This window comes from Mytilus californianus, unplaced genomic scaffold, assembly GCF_021869535.1.
Source record: "Mytilus californianus isolate M0D057914Y unplaced genomic scaffold, xbMytCali1.0.p SCAF_3, whole genome shotgun sequence".
NCBI lineage: Eukaryota > Metazoa > Mollusca > Bivalvia > Mytilida > Mytilidae > Mytilus > Mytilus californianus.
The window spans coordinates 42,086,461-42,105,646 of NW_026262679.1; the positions used below are offsets into that span (position 1 = coordinate 42,086,461).

The 19,186-nt window shown below is 31.2% G+C and overlaps 1 protein-coding gene and 1 long non-coding RNA gene across 3 annotated transcripts in view; both read left to right on the forward strand.

The window, feature by feature from the left end:
• LOC127734599 (adipokinetic hormone/corazonin-related peptide receptor variant I-like) overlaps positions 1 to 19,186 on the forward strand; it is a 94,325-nt gene that overhangs the window by 21,996 nt on the left and 53,143 nt on the right. The gene's annotated exons all lie outside the window — the stretch shown is intronic.
• Positions 8,526 to 12,254, forward strand: LOC127734600 (uncharacterized). Of its 2 annotated transcripts, none has more exons than XR_007997672.1 (4): positions 8,526 to 8,656; positions 10,129 to 10,227; positions 10,899 to 11,019; positions 11,945 to 12,254. It is a non-coding gene; the product is annotated as an uncharacterized LOC127734600 (long non-coding RNA). The 2 variants fall into 2 exon arrangements; XR_007997673.1 differs by having other exon boundaries at positions 10,132 to 10,227.

Sequence of the window (19,186 nt, forward strand, 5' to 3'; positions counted from 1 at the left end):
AACCATCCGTATTTAATAAAGCGCACACTTGATCAAGCGTCTCCTTGAAGGGTATTAGAGTATTTGCCATAGAATAGAGTAAATTAACACCCTCGTATAAGCCAATCAAAATATTGCATTTTTACGCGAAGTATAATAAATTGTAAAGACGTATAGAAAAATTCGGTTTGTTAATATAAAGAATAACCCTTTAAAATGTTTATGTACTAGTGACTGATCTTTCCAGAGGTCGGGAACCTCACTATTGGCTGTTAGTCTATAGATATATCTTAATGTAATTGTATGTTTAATGTTGATGGCAGAGGGAACCTCACTATTGGCTGTTAGTCTGTAGATATATCTTAATGTGATTGTATGTTTAATGTTGATGGCAGAGGGAACCTCACTATTGGATGTTAGTCTGTAGATATATCTTAATGTGATTATATGTTTAATGTTGATGGCATAGGGAACCTCACTATTGGCTGTTAGTCTGTAGATATATCTTAATGTGATTGTATGTTTAATGTTGATGGCAAAGGGAACCTCACTATTGGCTGTTAGTCTGTAGATATATCTTAATGTGATTGTATGTTTAATGTTGATGGCAGAGGTAACCTCACTATTGGCTGTTAGTCTGTAGATATATCTTAATGTGATTGTATGTTTAATGTTGAAGGCAGAGGGAACCTCACTATTGGCTGTAAGTCTGTAGATATATCTTAATGTGATTGTATGTTTAATGTTGATGGCAGAGGTAACCTCACTATTGGCTGTTAGTCTGTAGATATATCTTAATGTGATTGTATGTTTAATGTTGATGGCAGATCTTTGGTAGTCCCTGTTAAATTTGTTCAAATTCTTTGTATACTTGGACATATTTAGAGCTAGACATATTGTAAAGACTTTTGTCTATTTTTATGACTGTATGTTGACCTCTATATGTTCGTCTGTTTTGTGTCGTTGTGTTGCTGTCCATTTGACATAGGTCCAAGTTCTTCTTTTATTGATTTGTAGACTGATTTAAGAAACTAATAAAACCAGTTCCAGGGAGAGTAATGGGGTCCTGAAAATGGATGTAGGTTAAATGTTAATATCCCTAGTGCAAAGTAATTATAGTTATACTTTTTTTTCAAATTTACATTTTATAACAGTGTACAAAAACCCACAATTAATTTTTATGAGTGTGTAAATTATTTTAGAATTCAATACACTAGACTTACTAGGAAACTAAGAAAGATATCTTAATATGTAGATACAGACACGGTGCTCAAATTTACAGACTCAAAAGAATACACGAATAACAACAAGCTACTACATAACCTGGATAGTAAATGTTTTCCACCACAAGCTTATAACTATAACTAGGTACCGTTCCTGACAGATATTCATGTATGTGATGGATTATCAGGTACATGTATGTGATGGATTATCAGGTACATGTATGTGATGGATTATCAGATACATGTATGTGATGGATTAGCAGATACATGTATGTGATGGATTAGCAGATACATGTATGTGATGGATTATCAGATACATGTATGTGATGGATTATCAGGTACATGTACATGTATGTGATGGATTATCAGATACATGCATGTGATGGATTATCAGGTACATGTATGTGATGGATTATCAGGTACATGTATGTGATGGATTATCAGATACATGTATGTGATGGATTATTATTTACTAGAAAAAAAATTGTCAACTCCTGACCATATTACAATAACTCCTTTTTTTATCTGAATGGGATGTTTCTTACTTATTTGTACAATTTTAAACTGTGCGTATGACATGATGGTGTTAGTCCCATTGAATATACCCATGTATCTATACCATGATATTTTGATTTGAAGCATAATGATAGTGTTATTTTTATTAAACAATAATTTAGAAGAGGGTATTTCAGGAATTCGACGTTAGTTTATAGTTTGATAAATGCAGAATATCCAATAACATTTACTGACACAATAATGTATTTAGTACTGACTGCTCTTTTCATACTTTACATGACAATACATCAATTATTAAAGTGTGTCGCTTGGTTTCAACAGTTTGTTGTTGACAAGGACGTTGAGGTCAATATTAACTTTTTTTACAAATCATTAAAGAGTAAAAATTGTCATTACTGACCAACGAAATCATAGAAGTCAGCGGTAAGGTTTGAGGTAAGAAAAGGAGTCCTGTAAAACAAGTTTTACGTATTTGCTTCTGTACTAACAATTTCCAATAAAGAACGCATGTTTCACCGAACAAAGAAACACACTTAAGAAACGGACTGGGCGCTCCCAAACATGAATAAACCGACCACATTCTTTATGAGCTGGTTAAAAGTCTAGAATATGTAATTCAGTGGTTGTCGTTGGTTGCTGTCTGTCATATTTATTTCGTTTATTATTTTGTAATAAATGATACCGTTGGTTTTTCATTTTGTCTTGTCGGAGCCTTTTATAGCTTACTTTACGGTATTGATATTGATCATTGTTGAAGGTCATAGAGTGCCCTTTAGGTGTCTATATCTTTACCAAACGGATACTTGTTTCATTGGCAATCATACCACATCTCATTATATTATATCATAATTATGTACTATTAACACTCTTAAATAATCTATATCCAAGTTGAATTTTGTACTTTCAGATGGTACCAATTAGAAATTATGCATTATGTTTCATTAGCATTTACACGTATTTTAATGATCTTCATCATCAACAATAATTGTAAATAATCCTACTGAGATTGACTGAACCATATTTACATAATATGGTATATCTTTTTGTCAATATCTGATTATTTGCGAAATTAAAAGATTTTACTTTAATTTTCTGTGGTAATTAGGAAGATCTTTAAATAACCAGATTTCCTTCGATGAGCTTTTTAGGTGCGTTTGGAATGTTCCAAACAACATTCGAATGTATATGTGTATATTGGCCTCTATTCATGAATACCACCAGGAATAAATCAGATATCCAGTGTTTGGTCTATTACAAGTCTTACAGTTGTGTAATGACAACTTAAATTCATCTTTTTTTAAGACTAGGAGTAAGTCTCAGTTAGAAGACAAAAATCAAAGGAAGTCATTAATTTTTAGATTGGATGGTATTTATTTATCTTTTTTTCTTTGCATATAATTATGGCTTTTACATTTATGCCCAACTGGCATGGTTTGTTTTGAATAAATTCTCAATCGATATTTTTGTGATAAGGTTTACTTAAATCTCTATCAGGCAAAATGTCCTATATATAAAATATTGTTTTTATAAAAAGAATTGCAATACGAGATTAAGAAGGTATATGAAAAAGACGTCAACAAAACAAGATGAATTACAACAAGATGTCTAGTTGGAGGCAAACACGTCGGTAGTGTCTTCAATATAAGTTCAGTATGTCAAGATCATTGCTGACAAGATCCTGCGGTCTTGACATATTGGAAATAGAGTAATCAGAAGGTTGTGCCTTCCTGTATGTTTTATTACATTATTATATGAAATCTCTTCCGAAATAAAGCCACTGATAGTTTGCGGGCATTCTTTACACATTATGTTTATTATTGGTTGGCTGGAACTTGGTGTTTTTATTATCTATTAAACCGGTATTACAGGGATGAGTGATTTGTCTGTGCCCATTATTGAACGTTCTTTAATATACCTTTAACTTATCAAGCTTGAGAGTAGGAGGATTGAGATTTAGATACAACTAGTCTAATTCGGTCACTTATATATGTACACGTGTCCCAATTCACTGTTTAAGATTGGTTGTCTTTTATTAATCATACATACCTGTTTTGTTTTTGTTTTTCGTTTTTTTGTTCATAGGGATATTTCGTGTTGATGGCAAATCTTTTGAGTCGCTCACCTATTCTTCAATAGGGCCATTAAAAGCTTGATGTATTGTATTTACACTTACCTATTGTTGAAGACCACAATTGTGTTATCTCTAGATGTATTTTGCTAGTTCCTTCTTTTTTGTAGGAAATCTTCCCGCACACCACTTTTATTCAAACTAACTAACAAGGATGACATTCACATTGCTATATGGCGGAGTAAAACAGTTTTCAGTACTCAGCACTGCCTTTTCTATTTCCATCAATGGAATAACAAAAAGCCTGAGAATTATGTTCAACAAAAAGTAAAAATCATTTCAGAGAAAGCCCTCGAATCCGAAATAACGATAACAATACAGCTGCGTGTAAAACGGTAAATAAATAAATAATAAGTATCAAAATGCTTTTAGTTCAAAGCACTTGATTTGATAATAAGGAAATCAAAGTATCTTACACTCTAATGATGGCTGATATACTTTTAAGTTGTCAATAAGAACAATAAAGGTACTTAGTACATTATCTGAAACTGATATATAATTCACGTGTATGACCTTTAAGAACAAAAAACGTGCATTGCCGAACTTTTCATCTCTTTTGTAGCAAATACAAATACATTTTATATTATCCGACAATGAATATTATTGTATTTATCCTGCAATTAATTTTTCACGCCCATATATTTTGTTTTATAATTAACAGTCGTTATCCTTGTTTCTCATTGGTATGACTTCGACAGCGAAGGCAACAAAAAAAAGAAGATTTTTTTAACGTCTACCACTTTTTTTTAATTTTACCGTTCGTCCATCATAGAAACGGGAAATTAGGAGATGATAATTCATTTGTATAAACAAGTTAAACTATATCATAAATTTTCTTGTAAACACAAGGACCATTTTCAAAAAAAGTCTTTTAATCTTTACTTAAATTCATAGTATCACAGCCAAATATGTGACTTTTATTTTTAAACAGGTCATCAAATTTTATACGCCGTAGATTGCCTCAAACCTCAACTTTTAGACATTTTGGCAAACATTGAGTATTAATCCCAAAAATGTACACGAAGGACATCCTAAACCAAGATTGTGTTGGAGGTAAGTAAGGGATTTTTTTTTCGAATACAATTTATTTCTTTTTGGTAAGCGATGTCTTTCGATCCAAATTTGACCAAAACAAGTAAAATTTGCAATTTTGCATGAAAATGCCTTCAACAGTAATATGTAGTGATTGATAACTATTTGAATTCTATGGAAATATGTTGAATTGTGTGAAACATTATTTCAAGTATGTGATAAAGGCTTACTAATATACATGTAGCAGTAGGATGATAAAGGCTTACTAATATACATGTAGCAGTAGGATGATAAAGGCTTACTAATATACATGTAACAGTAGGATGATAAAGGCTTACTAATATACATGTAGCAGTAGGATGATGAAGGCTTATATACATGTAGCAGTAGGATAATAAAGGCTTACTAATATACATGTAACAGTATGATGATAAAGTCTTACTAATATACATGTAGCAGTAGGATGATAAAGGCTTACTAAAATACATGTAGCAGTAGGATGATAAAGGCTTACTAATATACATGTGACAGTAGGATGATAAAGGCTTACTAATATACATGTAGCAGTAGGATGATAAAGGCTTACTAATATACATGTAGCAGTAGGATGATAAAGGCTTACTAATATACATGTAGCAGTAGGATGATAAAGGCTTACTAATATACATGTAGCAGTAGGATGATAAAGACTTGCTACTATACATGTAGCAGTAGGATGATAAAGGCTTACTAATATACATGTAGCAGTAGGATGATAAAGGCTTGCTAATATACATGTAGCAGTAGGATGATAAAGGCTTACTAATATACATGTAGCAGTAGGATGATAAAGGCTTACTAATATACATGTAGCAGTAGGATGATAAAGGCTTACTAATATACATGTAGCAGTAGGATGATAAAGGCTTACTAATATACATGTAGCAGTAGGATGATAAAGGCTTACTAATATACATGTAACAGTAGGATGATAAAGGCTTACTAATATACATGTAGCAGTAGGATGATGAAGGCTTATATACATGTAGCATAGGATAATAAAGGCTTACTAATATACATGTAACAGTAGGATGATAAAGGCTTATATACATGTAGCAGTAGGATAATAAAGGCTTACTAATATATGTAACAGTAGGATGATATAGGCTTACTAATATACATGTAACAGTATGATGATGAAGGCTTACTAATATACATGTAACAGTAGGATGATAAAGGCTTACTAATATACATGTAACAGTAGGATGTGACTACTTTTAGGTCTTCCTTTTACAATTGATGCCGAGAGGAAAAAACGTTGAAAATTGATTGTATGTTTATACTTTTAAATGAAAAGAAACAAATGAAATATTTTAGTTGCATTCCAAACTCTGGTAGAGAGTGTCTCACTGGCAATCTTCTTATTTTGATATTAATAAATAAGCGATTCGAAATCAAAATAAAATATAAGCCGCAATAATTTTACAGTATAGTTATATCCCTTCATTTTTGGCTTATTAAGCAAAAAGACAATGCTTATTATTGTAACATTTCATGTATTTCTCCGGTAACGTATGGAGAAATACTGACTGAATATTAGGGTACTTAACTTGGACATTTTTTTTTTACTATTTTTTTAGGCGATGATAATGATCGCGGTTACTGTTAATTGTTCTATTAGATAAACTTTCATGATTGTCTCGCGAAGATGCACAGGGGACACATTGGAAATCAATTCCGATGTGAAATAAGATCGAATCAATCTTTTGTATCCTCATATAGCTGGTACTAGATGTAAATAAATCTACTTATCTGTGGGTAACAGATGTCATTTATAGCGTCCGTTGTAATTGGTTCCAGTCAAAAAGCACTAAAAAAATATCCATTTGCAGCAACATCAAAATAAACATAATTATTTTGTTGTTGGATAATGTCTAAAACATAACAAGTCAGATAAAAATTGAAAGTCAATTATAATTACATTTGATATTTTGTTCCCGAATTTTGCAATGCCGTCATTTACCAATGCATTGTTTTGTTCTTATATACTAGTACCCGGGTTTTTTTTTCGCAATCAATAACACGAAGTCCGTAAGTGTCGTGCGGTGCTAAAAGTCATTGATGAAAAACTAAAATTGAATCCGGCTAAATTGTTATTATTGAAACGCGCGTTTAAAACCAGGAGTGTTAAATTATAGATCTGGAAAAATATATTCTTTAATGTTTTACTCTACATGTCAATCTTATAATTATAATTAGCATTAACTTTCATGTTTTGACACTAATACACAAGATATGATTGAAAGGGGGGATACAATCGTTAGTATTACGACAAAAGTTGTGGGCGTAATGAAGCAAATCAGATTTCGTTCTTAAGAGTTGTTAATATATATCATTGAGAAAAACCGGAACTGCTCAAGTTGCAGTTTAGTTTAATGACTTAAGAATTCAATGCCGATAAGCAATATCAATGGAATATTTATTTACTTATTTGTAAAATAAAAGTCTTTGGTAACTGATGTGACCTTGGATCATAGAACAATCACCCATTATATTCACTAATTCATTATGTTTTACAGATTTATCTGAATAATAATCTCTCATTATTGTAAACAATGGTTTCAAGTTAAGGTTTACTGACATTAGATATGATTATTACGGATCAGGCAGAACATAATAGATGCCACTATTCATGGGATTATATGTAAGGTCGCAAGGCTTTTGTTTTCTTTCTTGTCAGTTGTACGGTAGATTTGAATGTATGATGAATCATTGATGTTTTATTAGTAGGATATCGTTCAGAAACAATGGCATACAACAAAATCAAAACAAAACAACAAAGAAAATTAACAAAACAAAGCAAACCAACACAACACAACACAACATATCAAAAGCAAAGTACAAACAAAAGAAAAACAAACAAACAACACGCAATAGAAAGGCGGGATTAAATTTAAAAAAAACGACAAGAAAAACGAAAAAATATAAAAACAAGCAATGCAAAAATTCGGTATGCAATGTAGCACTAGAATGCCAGTGAAAATATGTGCATTGGCAGAACAAGCTTCTATTACATTTATTAAAGCAGTTTCTGTTTATTTGTGGCATCAGTTGTGAAGATTATGCATTACGTTTATACACTGTAAAAACAAGTGTAATTTTAAAAACATTTCAAACACTTGTAAGAAAATCGCAAATGTTTTATTTTAGACGCAAGTGTTTTAGAATAAACATGTGTGCTTTTGACAAATTTCTTCTGTTTATCGTTAAACACTCGTGTTTTATTTTAAACAGTTTATAATGACGGTAAAGAAATAGCCCCAATTTATTGTTTAGCGATTTATCAACATAAAGTCGAGTGATCAGCTTCAATAGCAAAGCCGGACACTTTAAATAGTAAAAAACGTCATGTAACTAAAGCTTTAAACCATGCAATTCAGATAAAGAAAAGTAATTCTTGGTCTTTTTTGTATATGATTTCCTATGGATTATAATTGAAATTTGGTTGAAAAAAACTATAAGTACTGAAAAAAGGGTAAAATTAAACAAATACTAGACATGATCATCCGGGGGTGCAGCAATAAATATTGACAGAGGATCATCGCTCAGATATTGTCAAAACGGATAAGCGTTTTCAACATATGAAAACTAAACACACAGAAAAACACTCGCGTTTTCGTAATATGATACACACGTGACCAGCCTTTAATACCGCCAAAGGTATCCAGTGTCCTAGCTGCAGCTGAGAGGGAAATGTACACAGGGCTAGAAGAATCATGATTACAATCTGGATTAAAAGGTAAGTTTAATTGTTATAAAAATTATTGTCATCTAATTCGTGTTTTACTTTTCTTGTTTAATTTCATTGTGGAATTATCCTCGGACAAGCAAATTAGTATTAATATTTTAACCGATGTGGAATGTTTTGGTCGAAAGCCGCATCCCAGATTAATTTGGCGGCAATTTCTTTACAAATGCTTTTACACGACTGACATAAGCGTTATAATATTTAATCCTAATATTTAATATAACTCTTTCTTTTGTGATCATTTAAATAAAATTGTTTTAAGTTAGGCTTAACTGCTGGGGTACAGCAAGGATTTTCATTGTAGTAAATTCTTCGTTTAGCGAGGATAAACAGTATATCTTCCCATGTGATATAGTGATAAGCCTGACTAGCTTTCGTATGTGTATTCACAAAAGAAAATCTAAGAAACGACTGATTTACGAACGACAATACTCGACAAATTGTATTTTTGTTCATCTGAAAATCACCCCATTTAGGACCCCAATATATTTAGCAAGATAAGTTTTCTCCCTTGAAAGCAATCTTCTGTATTATTTTCCCGTAGTTTTTCAACAGACACACAGGTCAAAACAAAGATGTTAGTTAATTTTTGTAAGACTATAATATTAACAATAAGATTACAAAATGTAAATTATGCTTCTTAATTGTTATCTCATAATCAATAGAAAAAATACATGACATCATGTCAGGTTAACTTAAGGTGTTTCACTGTTTTTGTTCCTGTGTCGATGTGTGTATAATCACTAAATCAGGGACTTTCTATAGTAAGTACTTAGTATAGAAAGTCCCTGGTGTAATACTAATCATGCTAATAATGTAGTTTGTTGATTTGTGGGTATGTATGTGTATGTGTCTTTTGCATGTAAACTGTTATTAAAATTGAAAGAAAACAAATGAAAATCGAGATATCTACTGACAGTACAGTAGCAAATATAGAAAATTTCAGTGGAGGATCCAGAGATTTTCATTAGGGTGGGGAACTGACTGCCTAAGAGGGGGCCCGCTCCAGTCATGCTTCAGTGATTCCTTAGATAATCAACCAACAAATGGGGGCCCCCTACCCCCCCCCCCCCCCCCCCTAAATCCGCCTCTGTTTTTACACCTGACTATACATGTACTGTTATAGATTTATATAGTCTCAGTTCATATGTACATTCTGTAGCAAGGACTAGGTCATGCTAGTGATTTAAATATTTATATTGAAAAAAAATCATGATTATGTTGCAACAATTAACCTGTTAACTGAACAAATATAAAATTTTCAGGATAAAATGTACTTCTGTCTTCAGAATTCCATTTTATTTAGTATAAGTTGTTGTACAAATGTAAGACTTTACAAGGAGGTAGAATATCAGGCTAAAGTTAAAGATTGTAAGACAAATTAGGTTTATGGCCTGCAATCATAATTGTGTTGCCTATCCAATTTAACTACCTCATTTGTCTATTATTTTACTGTTTTTCAGCAGTGAGTACATTGGACAGCATTCAAAAGAAAAAAAATGAAGAACACAGAAACAGACAAAAGAAAAAAAAAAGAAAAAGAAGAAACACCTGAAATCATGGTATGTTATTTTTATGCCCCGGCCATAAGTGGCAGGGGCATATAGTGCTACCTATGTCTATCCTTCTGTGACTTCAATATTTCCAAACAAAACAGTTGTCTTGACTTTGTTTTGAATAATGAAACATAAATGTACATATACTGAGTCATGTTAATATACATGCATAAGAAAAACAATAGTTTTGAGATATTTGTATTTGTGTGTTGCAGTACATATTATCAGGGTCTACCTTTTAATTTAAAGTCAACATTTTAACCAGAGCATTACATGTAAGCTTAAGGGTCCTCATATGACCATGATTTCATTGAGAAGAAAACAGAAAAAAACATTGAAAATACAAACTTAGATTTATTGGTAGAGTCATGCCAAACAAAATAATATGTGTTTCAGGTTTCAGTCATTTTGTCGGTATTGATTACAAAAATGGGATGTAGTTACATATAAGAATAAAATGTAGTATGATTGCCAATTAGATAACTCTCCATCAGAGACCAAATGATGTAGAAGTAAGCAACTATAGGGTACTGTATGGCCTTCAACAATGAGCAAAACCCATAACCAAAAGTGCAAATGCAAGCTATCAATTCAAACAATGTACGTTTTCGTACATTGTACATATAAATTATACGATTGCAGACTAAATATTATAAAAACAAATATTTCTGTTCCAGATATTGGATGAATTTTAATTTATCAAGATGCTGAAGTTTAAATGAATCTGAAGGTTATAGGAAGTAGACCTGAAAAAGTTCTGAGGTGTCTTACCAAAGATAAACAAAAAAAGAATTGAAGGTATGACTAGATTTACATAGTAACATGTATTTTTCAAGCAACTCCTATTTATAAAATCATTTTTATTCGTTTAAGATATTAACAAGATATGATAATTAATTTTTTATGACAGATATCATCAATATTTTGAGTATTATAATGAAAATAACCTGGTGTCATATATATTACCATTAAAAATTCAATATGACATAATATCTGTACATCAACATATATGTATAAAAAGAAGATGTGGTATGATTGCCAATGAGACAACTCTCCACAATAGACCAAATGACACAGACATTAACAACTATAGGTCACCGTACGGCCTTCAACAATGAGCAAAGCCCATAACGCATAGTCAGCTATAAAAGCCGGTCTTAGACCCCGAAATGTATCTACTGTGGACTTTATTTATAAGAGTAATATGATTGGTTGCTTATTAATAGAATGGTGTAACTAAAAAGATGTATAATGTTAACCCCATATGAAAGTACAGCTGAATAATTGCTTATCAGTTAACCCTTTTATAATGGAAAAGTGAGGTTTACCACTGATCTGTTAACCATTATCATCAGGGAACAGTGCAGCAATTCTCACATTTGTTTACTTTCTTTTTTTGCGCACTCAGTCTTAACATTTGTCCATTAGTTTTCAAGGTTAAGGTTTTTTTTTTTTCTTCAGAAAATCACTTTGAACACAATGAATTTGGTTTCTGTTGATTTTTAATGAACTTTACACATATATCTGCATATGTTTTGTAATTAACTGTGCAATATATAAATAGATTTTATTTAAAATGACAATATATCAACTCACAATTATTTTCAAGAAAAGGGGCATCTAGATTCAAGTATATTAGGTAGTAAAAATTCACTTTTAAGTTATAATTTAAACATTTAATACCTTCAAAGGCCATACATAAATGAATTGAACAATATTTCAGGAGGCAGAGTACAAATTTCTTCCTGAAACTGGATACTCAAAGGCAAAGGGAAGAAGTCGACTACTTTCATATCCATACATGAAAATGTTGTTGAAAACGAAGTGGATAAGTACACAAAAAGCCACCATGAGGAGGGACTCAGATCAGCTTTATATTTGAAAGGGACAAGAACAATTAGAAATGTCAGATATAGCGACTGAAACTTTATATTATTTTACATGTTACATCTATTATACTGTATCAATCTTGGAAAATATTTGTGATTTTATAAAGAATAATTGCAATGAATAAAATTTCATACATTTTTTTTTATTTCTCAGTATTTATGATGCCTATACAAAATTTTATATTCGTGTAGGAGATTACTCTTGGTATAACATGTACCTTGTTTTGGAAACAAACAACTGGTTGCACTATGCAGGGTATTTTTTTGTTCGAACATTAATGAGTAAATAATGACAAAATACTCCAGTCATAAAACCTGACAAGTTTAAAATATTTGGGGTATAGGAAACTGCAAAGGACAAATTTTAGTGGTAAGATTTTCTATACAAGCCAATGATACAGATCTTGTCATTTGAAGAGCTAAAGGAACAATACTAATGCTTAGCTAAAACACATTTTAAAAACACACATTTCAAAACATACAATGCAAAAACACTTGCGGTGTACACAAAAAATCACACATGTGTTTAAACAAAAACATATCTCATTTATAAACACTTAAAAGTGTTTTAAAAGTGTGTCTCCTTCATAAACACTTAAAAGTGTTTTATATTAAACGCTGAAGTGTTTTAGGTAAAACATCATAGTGTTATTGACAAAACATGTGTGTTTTGAAGGAAAACATTAGTGATTACTGTATAAAACATTTTAAACGTTTTACATAAAACACAAGTGCTTAGAATTAAACACTTAAAAGTGTTTTAAAACTGTGTCTGATATGTGTTTTAAAAGTGTTTTATTTTGAAACACTTGTTTTTACAGTGATATCTGGATTATACCTAGTTTTGCGAGGAAAGTGCATAACGCTTATGCGAAATTTTAGCCGCTTTTAATCTGTGAAAAAATCTTGCAATAATATTGCACATACTTATTATTATTTTATTTTTTTAGTATTTCGATCTTCAATTACATTATACATTTACATTGAAGGAATACAATATACACACGAAGGCATCTAAAGATACATCATTGTTTTGTCAATTTGTTCAGTGTGTTACTGTTATTCATACACGTACTTCTGTAGTAATGGCTTCATGTGCTGCTGTTATAGTCATTATTTCAACAATGGATGAAGAACTGAAAATTTCCCTCATCTAAGTTTCTTTCGACCTGAGATTATATTGTACAGATACATTTTTTTTTACCTTTCTATTGTTGAAGATGATGTATATTGATCTCTAAGATATGTTTTTGTTTGTGTTGTTGGGTTGCTGTCTCATTGACGTATAATCTAGATCTTCGTTTTTCATTTTGATGCAGTTACTTTAAACTGGTAGATTTGAGTATCCCGCATCGCATTATTTATGCCATGGGGATGTTTGTGGTGCCCTTGTTGATCCCGAATAACAATTTGAATGACGTGAAATTATATCAGTCTATCGCAAAACCGTTCATCGGAAAGTTTTAACAAATATGGCAATGTTGACAACTGAAAATTACAGACAAAATTGTACACCTGAAAAAGTTTTTAAGACATGACAGGGGATAGATATATGAAGATATGTGCATTGTGTGTTTAAGGAAATAAAATAATTTCTGGATTTTGAGAGTCAATACTGCAAAAGATGGAAAAATAGATTTAACATGGTCCCCTCAATTACACTGCTCTAATCACGTATAATTGTTGTGTAGACTCTTTTGTACGTGTCATTTCCGTTATCTAAGCTTATTTTGGCACCTTCTGTAGCATACAAAAAACACATCAAAATCCAGATAAGTTTTGAAGGTTTTGCATTTAATCTTTATAAACGTCGTTTGTCTGTTTTTACGTGTACACTTTATGGTGAAAACACGGTTTGATTTTTGTCAATATTAACCTTAAATTATACGTGGCGGTTTTCTACGTTTAACACTTGAAAAAACAGTATATTGCATAAATGATTATTGATTTATTGATGGCAAATAGTACTTACATTATAAAAAACATGTTTATTTACTTAGAAGATTACGAGATTCATGTTTACTTTTTAGCTCTCCCGGCATTGCACAATCATATTATCAATTAATCCACGGTAGGTATAGTGTCCGGCTGGGATCATGGTTTTGCGAGTGATTTGATCGTTTTTTTCCAGTGTGGCCACTTTTTTTCGAGTGAATATGATCAAAAATGTAAACAAACAGACTTAATTTCTGGTAAAACGTGAAAAAAATATGCTACAAAAAACCTGATCTACACTCGAAAAGGACCGATTCACTCGAAAAACATGATCTCCGCCGGACACTATATCTACCGTGTAATCTTTCAGACGATTGTAAATACTTGATCAGTTACTCTCTCATTGTAACAACAATATTCAAATCCTTTTTATCAACTTTTAACTTGATATTCTAATGGGGTTTTAATATAAATGTTTAATAAGGGTATACACATGCTGGTCATTGTCAGTCAATTCATATAATTTATCTGCTACATATTATGAATGAAATTTTCCAAATCAGCTTTATAACTTTCCTTTCTAATACATGTCGATATTTGAACACTGCATGGTGTGTATTGTACGGCATCACTTACATCTTTTATAATGTGCTTTTCGTGTACGTCCATTAAGTATTACAATAAACCCATTCATACGAAATTACATACTTTGGGTAGAGCTAATTCGATTTAACTGCTTCCCTTTCGTAACATGAACGTGGCATAATGTGTGGGAGTTATCTCCCATTATGGTTTAAGCTTTCGATGGTTTGTTTATATCGTTTTAATTGCCTTATTTGTCCCCAGTATTTTAAATGTTTATGTCTTGAACATCCACCTGATATTGTTTTTTCTTCAATTCATTTGATATTTGATATATTTATATATTAGTTCCATTTCTCAATACATTGTATTGTTCTTCATGGCAAAGGCAATCTGTATACAGATTTATAAATCTACATTTTATTCGATAAATAATTTTCGCAATAAGTGTTAATATGATTGTTCTCGAAAACTTGTTACGATCACACAAGAATAAAATAAGCCAATTGTCTAATGTATATCATCTACATGACAATGCAATTTATAACGACTGCATATGACAAAAATAAACAGATATCGATTTTGTTCAGTATGTGCGCTAATGCTTTGATCTGACAACGTTTTAAACAAAGTGGACATGTGCAATTAATAATCATTCATGAAATCAAAGTGACAAATCGAATTGTGTCGCATTTGCCAGTCTTAATCGTTATTTCTTGAATTGAAAACAAACAAAAATAGGTGTTTAAATTCATGATATTCTGGTAAAAATTATAATAATTCGCTCATTACCTGACGTTTTGTCTTTTGTTTGTTTTTATTGTTCTTTATTGGTTCAGACTGAAATAATTTGTTTAATTGATTGGTTGGTAGGTTGTTTTGTGTGTGAGTGTGTGTATTTATTTTTTCATCGTTGGTAGTGGCTTAAATTCTTACAGTAAAGTTATCATTGAATAAAAATATATATATATATATTATTAAATATTTGAATCATTTCATGCGTATTTCAAAGTATTACAATTTTATCACATTGGTCTAGTTTACAGACACCCGTCTGTGAAAGAAGTAATATGTGTCTGCCAACCACATGTTATCGTAGCTATCATACTTAGGGTTCTAATAGGCTCTTCTATCAATTCAGGTAAAAAAGCACAACAGGTGTGTACTATCAATACAGAAATGTATTTAACTTTAATTGCTAATTTTTTTTGGAATTGATTGTTCATCATGTACAAATATCTTTCAGCATGTAAACTGAAATAGTCTTTTGATCTTTCTTGTCTGACGTAAAAAAAAATAATATGAAGTTATAAAATTGTTTGTTTTTTCATGCAGTAAAATTCCTTTGAACGTCACAAAATTATTAGCACATACTTCGTGAGAGCTTTGATATTTATACTAAATTAGGATTTAGTTACCAAAAAGAGAATTGCATTGTAAAATAGTCTTGCTGTTAGCATAACAATTAAGTAGAATATTTAAAGTGTAGTTTCGAGCTGAAATTGTTATCTTAAATACCGTGATTATACACACACAAAAATCAAAGTTCATATAGAAAAAAAACTTTCAGTTGGTATGATTGCTAATGAGACAACTATCCACCAAAGACAAAATGACGTAAATGGAAACAAATATTAGTCACAAATATCTTTCAGTATGTAAACTGAAGAAGTCTTCTGATCTTTCTTGTCTGACGTAAAAAAATAATATGAAGTTATAAAATTGTTTGTTTTTTTCATGCAGTAAAATTCCTTTGAACGTCACAAAATTATTAGCACATACTTCGTGAGAGCTTTGATATTTATACTATATTTGTTGCCTTCAACAATTAAAAACTATACAAGGTACTGACCTCGAATCATGAATGTGAAATAATTCAAACGAATGTACAAAACCATAAATTAAACGAAAAACAATTATAATAGACAGCAACCAATGACAACCACTGAATCACAGGCTCTTGACGTGGGACAGACACATAGAGAATGTGGCGGGGTTAAACATAACTGATAGTGCTCACCTTACCTATAACCCGGGTCAATGGTTTAACATTACAACAATAAAAAAAAACTGTAAAGATAAGTTAAAAAAAGGCTTGATTCATAAGATCGACACAAGGACCTCATTAAGGAGTTCTCTTTCGGGAATAACATATTTGAACTTAACTAGTATTATTAACTCATGAAATATGTTTTTATCTTAAGTTCATTATACATTATAGACACGTGTCGATAATAAAAGTCAAAATGTTTTAGACTATCTTATATGATATACTTTTCATAATCTTGAGCTTTACAGCTTATCGGTTTATACATAATATAAAAGTAATATTTGCAATAAACATGAAGAAAAAGAATGTTAAAATATCAGATATATACCATCAGCACGAAATAAGTTGATGAGCAAAGAACACTTAAAGATGTAAAACTCATTAAAGATACCAAGTAAACAATTGAAAATTTCTGAATTTGTTTCTGACCTGGAAATGAAACACAAGCATGTTAAACTAGTTATGCAAGTAAAAGGACATCTTGAAAATAGGCTAAACAGTGAATAATACATTGTAGGTTAAAATTGTGATAATAAGTAATTGTTCAGAAAAAAAAAGAAATATGTTAACTTTTGTGGACGAATACATTGCAGATGTAAATTGAATTTCATCCAATCATTGTGAGTTCTGAAATAGGAAAAGCCAATTCATTTTATATTGATGTGTTGATTGATCAAAATGTTCTACTACATGGTTTTTGAATTTCAAAAACAAGAAATATGATAAAAAGTCTTGTATGGATACAACACACCGATGTGACCGGGTTGGAAAAAACTCAAAGATCTCTATAACACAAAACTAACCACTTTTAAATTATCAAAGTTTTTATTTGATAGTATTTTCCTTGTGAAAAATTCACAAAAAGAAGATGGTCTGAAAATCAAATAAACATTTTGAAGAAAGAATCAACATTACGTGAATTTTTCAAGTCGCTGTTTTCTTAATCTAGCAACAATATTGTTTTAAAGAGTCGCTTCATACTTGATCAATATTCTATCATAAACTGAATTGATTTTTAATCGTGATGCGATATCGGCCCATCTATAATTGCTGAAATAACAGAGAAAGACCTGATAATTGACAAATAAACAGTTTATTACAAATGTATCATTGGCGTTAAATTAAATTGTCGATACTTCTAGACAATACGCCCCTTAATGAAGAAATAAAATCTAATTAAGAATTTTTAGAACTCTTATCAAATATAGTCGATATTCCTTAAAGGCACGCAATTGCTCTTATCAAAGCCTAATTTGCCGATTTTCTATCGAACTATTATACTGCCTCATTTCAGTGTTTGTCTACAATATAAAAATAAGGAGACGATTGCCAAGGAAACAACTATCCACCTGAGTTCAAATGATGTGGATTCAAGCAGTTATTAGTCACCGTATGGCCTTCAACAATGAAAAAAGAACTCATACCGTATATAGTCATGCAGCTATAACAGGCCCTGGCATGAACAATGTGAGACAATTCAAAGAGACAACTAACGGCTTCATTAGGAACAATACATTTAAAAAAAAACAAATGTGACAGACATGAACCAACGATAACCACTGACTTTTTTTCACTCCAAAGTAAAGCCTATTTTGTTTTTAGTCTTTAAACTTCTTGGAACTCTCATATAATTGTATATATAAAAGTAAGGAAATTAGGTATGATTGCCAACGAGTAAAGTATCCGACAGAGCCCAAAGGACGAAGATGTAAACAAAAATGGTTCACCGTGTAAGGCTTTAACACTTATCAACACACATACCAGATAGACAGCTGTAAAAAGATCCAGCTTGACAAAATGTGAAATGATTCAATTTATGAAACCAATGGCCTGATTTATGCAAACAGCAATTAGCGAAAAACAAATATGACAGACAGCAACCAACGAGAACCACTGATTTACAGACTTCTGACTTGGGACAGGCAAATGAACATATAGCCTAGTACGTTGACATAAATTATCTATTAGTGAAACCGGAATGCCTTATTAAATTTGCTGTTGAGCAGAACAAGTACTATAACTTTTCTCATTACCAAAACAAAAAAGTAATGTTAACTACTTCAGAGTGGTGTACATTAATACTAAAGATATTGCACTCAATCGAAAGAGAAAGGCTTATACAGTAGATGAATTCAGATATTCAGGAAAGAATAAGCAGTTCCTGCTCCACTTGTTGCGTCCGTCGTGACAAGTAAAAATTCGGATCAAGGTAAAGAGGATTAAAGACATTAAAGTGTGGCTATGACAAATTCAGTGTCATCTTTCAAACAGATATTTTATAACCTAATTCCACCTATTAATGCTGTCTTTTGATTGGATGAGAGACATGGTATTTTTCACCAATTTTCTATGTATTGAGATATTTTTTCTCTGCCGGTGAATTTGTCATTAGGGAATTCCATGTGCCGGGGTATTTGCTAGCAAATACCATGGCAGATGGAAAATACCTGATCTAAAAATAACACGACTTTCAAAGACTTCTAGACTTTTCGTTGAGAAATCGATAAGT